At 40.2% G+C, this 5,760-nt stretch overlaps 1 pseudogene; it reads left to right on the top strand.

Annotated features, from left to right (window-relative positions):
* Window positions 1-1,893: 1,893 nt before the first annotated feature.
* Window positions 1,894-3,673, top strand: LOC132016292 (large ribosomal subunit protein eL6-like; annotated as a pseudogene).
* Window positions 3,674-5,760: the final 2,087 nt, after the last annotated feature.

Genomic DNA, 5,760 nt, shown 5'->3' with positions numbered 1-5,760 from the left:
AGGCAGATGTTTAACCATCTGAGCCACCGAGGCACCCCTCAGATAAATAAAATCTTTAAAAAAAGAAAAAAGAAAAGCAGTATCCAGACATGACCCATCATGTATTCAAGCTCCTGTTAAAGGCAGGATTCTTTCTGTAGTCTTCACAGTGTTGAGCCCAGACTGTTGACAACTGGTCCCTGATAGGTTTTGTCCATGGCTCACAGCACTGACACTTATGGGGAGAGCTGAGCGTTTATCAGCAACAGTTGAGGGAAGCAGGGAGAGGGGTTTGGCCTCCTTTCATAATCTTCCCAATGGTAGAAATTGTGAGTTAACAGCAATGCTTAATCCCATCTTTTTTCATCTTATTTGGGATACATAGAAAATAGATTCTCTTCAAGTGGTTTTAAAAGATTTTATTTATTTATTTATTTGTCAGAAAGCACACAAGCAGACAGAGAGGCAGGCAGAGGCAGAGAGAGAGGCAGACTCCCTGCTGAGCAAGGAGCCTGATACGGGACTCGATCCCAGGACCCTGGGATCAACTTGAAGTGTTTTTATAGCTAACTATATCAAAAAGAAAAGCAAATTATATTTCTGACCTCAGGGGACATAAGCCCGGTACTTAAAGATGCTTCAAATTCTATCCTAAATGGAATATCACCTTCTCTGTTAGTGAAGGGCACAGATCTTTCTTTAAACTAGCTGTTAGTTCTTCTGTTGACCATGAAAAAGAAAATCATTACTAGTAGGTGGAAGGGGTGTCAGGCCCAAGAAGGTTTTTCTGTGCAGCTTCTGGAGTGTTGAGTTAACATCTTCACTAGTTAAAACACAGAATCTAAGACGTGTGTGCTTTAAAAATTGGAATTAATAGAAGTAAAAATGACTTTAATGTAGGGAGAAAGTGACTCCACCTAAGTCATAAATTGTTATAATAGGGAAATCCAACTGTATCTTGAAAACTACAAAAAAATTCTGATTATATAAAGTGCAAACAAAAGGCAAGCATGGGGGACACCTGGGTGACTCAGTCAGTTAAGCATCTGCCTTTGGCTCAGGTTATGATCCCAGGGTCCTAGGATCAAGTGCTATATTGGGCTCTTTGCTCAATGGGGACCCTGCTTCTCCCTTTGCTCTCTGCTCCCCCTGCTTGTGCTTTCTCTCTCTCTCTCTGGCAAATAAATAAATAAATAAAAATCATTAAAAAAAAACCCAGAACAAAACAAAACGAGACAAGCATAAATCCATGGAAGAGATTTTCATTCATTTAATATCATTTATTACGTATGTATTTTCTGTGTACTGTGATAGATGTATTATGATCAAGAGGATTGGGTTGCCCTTAAATATTCAATTCTGATTACATAATTTTAAATGACCACAATGAAGAAGGAAAGAAGGGGTTGTCTGAAGAAGGCAGTATGCTATTATGAGATATTTTCTGATTAGCTCAGATTCTAATACAAAATTTGTAAATGGTGGAAGTAAGGAAATATAACCAAGTATGAATAGGGAGAATGTCATAAATCTGTAAAAACACTAAGGCCCCAAATGAGTTGAGAATTGCAGATCTGCTGAGGACAAATAAAAAGTTTATAAATCATATTTAGAGCAAAAAGATAACATGAGAATTAGGTCTGATGCTTGAGGCTAGCTCTGTAATGTGAACAAGTAGCAGAGTAAACAGAATTCTTTTGAGTCTCTCTTTTATGTCAAGGAGAATTTTTTTTTTTTTAAAGATTTTATTTATTTATTTGACAGAGAGAAATCACCAGTAGACAGAGAGGCAGGCAGAGAGAGAGAGAGGGAAGCAGGCTCCCTGCCGAGCAGAGAGCTTGATGCGGGACTTGATCCCAGGAACCTGAGATCACGACCTGAGCCGAAGGCAGCGGCTCAACCCACTGAGCCACCCAGGCGCCCCTCCAGGAGAATGTTTTTATACTTAAAAAGGTAAAAAGTGGCCTGGAAGGAACTGGAGCCTAAGATGGTTGAGAAATGAAGTATAGAGGTCCAAATAATTTCAGTCAACTAGACTGCATGACCCGTGTCCTGCAAACTCAGTCCAGAATGAATAGTTGAACATTTGTGATTTTGAAAATCAAGGAGAATGACACCAAGATCAGATATCAGCAAATACAGTGGCAACTTTCTAAAAGAAGAAGATGGATTGCTTTCCTGTCTTGCAAGATGGCAGGCGAAAACGCCGAGAAGCCCGATACTAAGGAGAAGTAACCTGGAGCCAAGAAGGCTGATGCTGGTGGCAAGGTCAAGAAGGTTAACCTTGAGGGACGCCTGGGTGGCTCAGTTGGTTAAGCAGCTGCCTTCGGCTCAGGTCATGATCCCAGCGTCCTGGGATCGAGTCCCACAGCGGGCTCCTTGCTCCACAGGGACCCTGCTTCTCCCTCTGACTCTGCCTGCCACTCTGCCTGTGCTCGCTCTTGCTCTCTCTCTCTCTCTGACAAATAAATAAATAAAATCTTAAAAAAAAAAAAAAAAAGGAAGGGTAACCTCGAGGCTAAAATGCCAAAGCAGGCGAAGCTCCATTGCAGCCGAAACCCTGTCCTTGTCAGAGGAATTGGTGGATGTTCCTGATTGGCTATGTAGTCCAGGAAGGCCATGTACAAGAGGAAGTATTCAGCAGCTAAATCCAGGATTGACAAGAAAAAGAAGGTTCTTGGGGTGCCTGGGTGGCTCAGTGGGTTAAAGCCTCTGCCTTCAGCTCGGGTCATGGTCCCAGAGTCCTGGGATTGAGCCCCGCGTTGGGCTCTCTGCTCAGCGGGGAGCCTGCTTCCTTCTCTCTCTCTGGCTGCCTCTCTGCCTACTTGTGATCTCTATCAAATAAATAAATAAAGAGGTGACTGGGTGGCTCAGTCATTAAGTGTCTGTCTTTGGCTCAGGTCATGATCTCAGATTCCTGGGATCAAGCCCCGCATCGGGCTCCCTGCTCAGTGGGGAGCCTGCTTCTCCCTCTCCCACTGATGCTCTGCCTGCTTGTACTCTCTAGCTTTCTCTGTCAAATAAATAAATAAAATCGTCAAAAAAATTAAATAAATAAATAAATAAAATCTTAAAAAAAAAGAAAAAGAAGGTTCTTGCTACTGTCACAAAACCTATTATTGGTGACAAGAATGGTAGTACCCGAGTGGTTAAACTCTGCAAAGTATCTAAGTATTATCCTACTGAAGTTGTGTCTCAAAAGCTACTGAGCCATGGCAGAAACTTTCCAGTGAGCATTTGAGAAAACTGAACTAGCATCACTCCTAGCACCATTTTGATCATTCTTACTGAGCGCTACAGACGCTACAGCGCTACAGAAGCAACTGAGCACTGTCTTGCTAGCTGTGAAGAGACCTCTGGCCTTCAGTCAGGTTCCTCTGCATAGAACAACAGAAATTTGTCATTGCTACCTCCACCAAAATTGCTATCAGTAGTGTGAAAATCCCCAAACACCTCACTGATGCTTACTCAGGATGAAGAAGCTGTATAACCCTAGACACCAGGAAGGGGAGATCTTCAACATGGAGAAAGAGAAATGTGAGATTACAGGGTAGTGCGAGGTTGATCAGAAAGATATGAACTCACAAATTCTGCCAAAAATCAAAGCTGTTCTCAGCTTCAGGGCTACCTCCTCTCTGTGCTTTTTCCCACAAATGGAGTTTACCCTCATAAACTGATGTTCCAAATTTCTTAGAAAGAGGGGTACCTGGATGGCTCAGTATATTAAGTGTCTGACTTTGGCTCAGGTCATGAGCTTGGGGTCCTGGGACGGAGCTCCCTTTCAGGCTCTGTACACAGGGGGGAGTCTGCTTCTCCCTCTCCCTCTCTCTAAAATAAATAAATAAAATTAAAAATAAATAAATAAAATTAAAAATAAATAAATAAAATATCTTACAAAGAACCTAATTAAATAACTGATCCGGGGCACCTGGGTGGCTCAGTGGGTTAAGCCGCTGTTTTCGGCTCAGGTCATGATCTCAGGGTCCTGGGATCAAGTCCCACATCGGGCTCTCTGCTCAGCAGGGAGCCTGCTTCCTCCTCTCTCTTTCTGCCTACCTCTGCCTACTTGTGATCTCTCTCTGTCAAATAAATAAATTAAAAAAAAATCTTAATAAATAAATAAAATTAAAAAAAATAAATAACTGATCCATTAAAAGAAAAGAAGAAGGGACGCCTGGGTGGCTCAGTTGGTTAAGCGGCTGCCTTCGGCTCAGGTCATAATCCCAGCATCCTGGGATCGAGTCCCACATGGGGCTCCTTGCTTGGCAGGGAGCCTGCTTCTCTCTCTGCCTCTGCCTGCCACTCTGTATGCCTGTGCTTGCTCTTGCTTCTCTCTCTATGACAAATAAATAAATAAAATCTTTAAAAAAAAAATAAAAAATAAAAGAAAAGAAAAAGAAGAAGGTGGAGTGCTCAAACCCAATTTTGCTCCTGAGCAAGATTCAGGAGGGGATTATTTGAAGTATCATTTAGGGCCTTTCACCAAGTATACACATTATTAGAAGTGAGAGTTTGCTAGGGACATATATTTTCAGATTCACCTTTCTTTATTTTGATAGGATTAATGAATTTGTGAAAAAGTGAAAAATGATAGTAAATCCAGGCTTCTACAAGGTTTTAGAATAGTTTTCTTTTCTTTCTTTTTTTTTTAAGGATTTTATTTATTCATCTGACAGAGATCACAAGTAGGTAGAGAGGCAGGCAGAGAGAGAGGGGAAGCAGGCTCCCCACAGAGCAGAGAGCCTGATGCAGAGCTCGATCCCAGAATCCTGGGATCATGACCTGAGCCGAAGGCAGAACCCACTGAGCCACCCAGGTGCCTCTAGAATAGTTTTCTTATTACATCTTTCAGACTCCAAGGTCCTTGAGCACAAGGGATTATGCTCCATTTGTCTTTGGGTCTCCAATGCCTGAAAGAGTTCTTAATAGTTTGCTAGATAAATAAGTATATTAAATGAATAAAGCATACAGAAATATGGGTCAGATGCTGGTACAATAGAGCAATCTTGCCTGAAAGATCCAGCCAATGGATAGGTATCAAACTAGACAAAAGAGAAGTTCAAAGTGTGAAATGATAGGTAAAGCACAATACAAACTTGGTTTTGAAAATGATACATTTGTGTGGAATAATAGAGAAAACCTTTATGTATTTCAGAAGGGAGTGTCTGTCTACTTAGTATGGCTGTTCTAGTTAGCAGTCAATATTCATTGAAATTAAAAATTTGTCTCCTGAGTAGATATCAGAGATACTCTTCACAGGACCTTAAGAAACAGAAATGAGAATGTTTATTCTAATTTTTAAAATTTTGTTTGTAGCAAAGGACAGGAAGCAACATAGGGGCGGTAGCTTAGACCTGAGTAAGAGGTTCATGACAGATAAATACAGCAGCTGAGGAACTTTTGCAATAACGAACAATTCATATTACTAAATGTGTATGTGTGGTTTAGACAGCTTTAAGACAGAAGCTGATGCTTTAAATTGGACATGGAAATATAGAATTATGAACAGTTTTACTTTCATGAAAATCTGTAAAAAATTTAGTTAAATTTTCAGAAAACTGAATTTAAAATTCAGCTTTATTTAAATAATTTTGGCTGAATACTCTAATATCTATTATAAATTATGTTGCATTTTAATGTAATAAATAATTTTGGGTACTATAGAAGAAACGTTTTTTGAAAATAGTGTATGAGATTTCATTTTAATTTTTACTTGTACATGTATTTTAACTTTTTGAAAAAAAGATTTTATTTATTTTTTTGAGAGAGAGAGAGAGAGTG

This window comes from Mustela nigripes, chromosome 4 (genome assembly GCF_022355385.1).
Source record: "Mustela nigripes isolate SB6536 chromosome 4, MUSNIG.SB6536, whole genome shotgun sequence".
Classification (NCBI taxonomy): domain Eukaryota; kingdom Metazoa; phylum Chordata; class Mammalia; order Carnivora; family Mustelidae; genus Mustela; species Mustela nigripes.
This window is presented reverse-complemented; position numbering and strand designations above follow the sequence as displayed.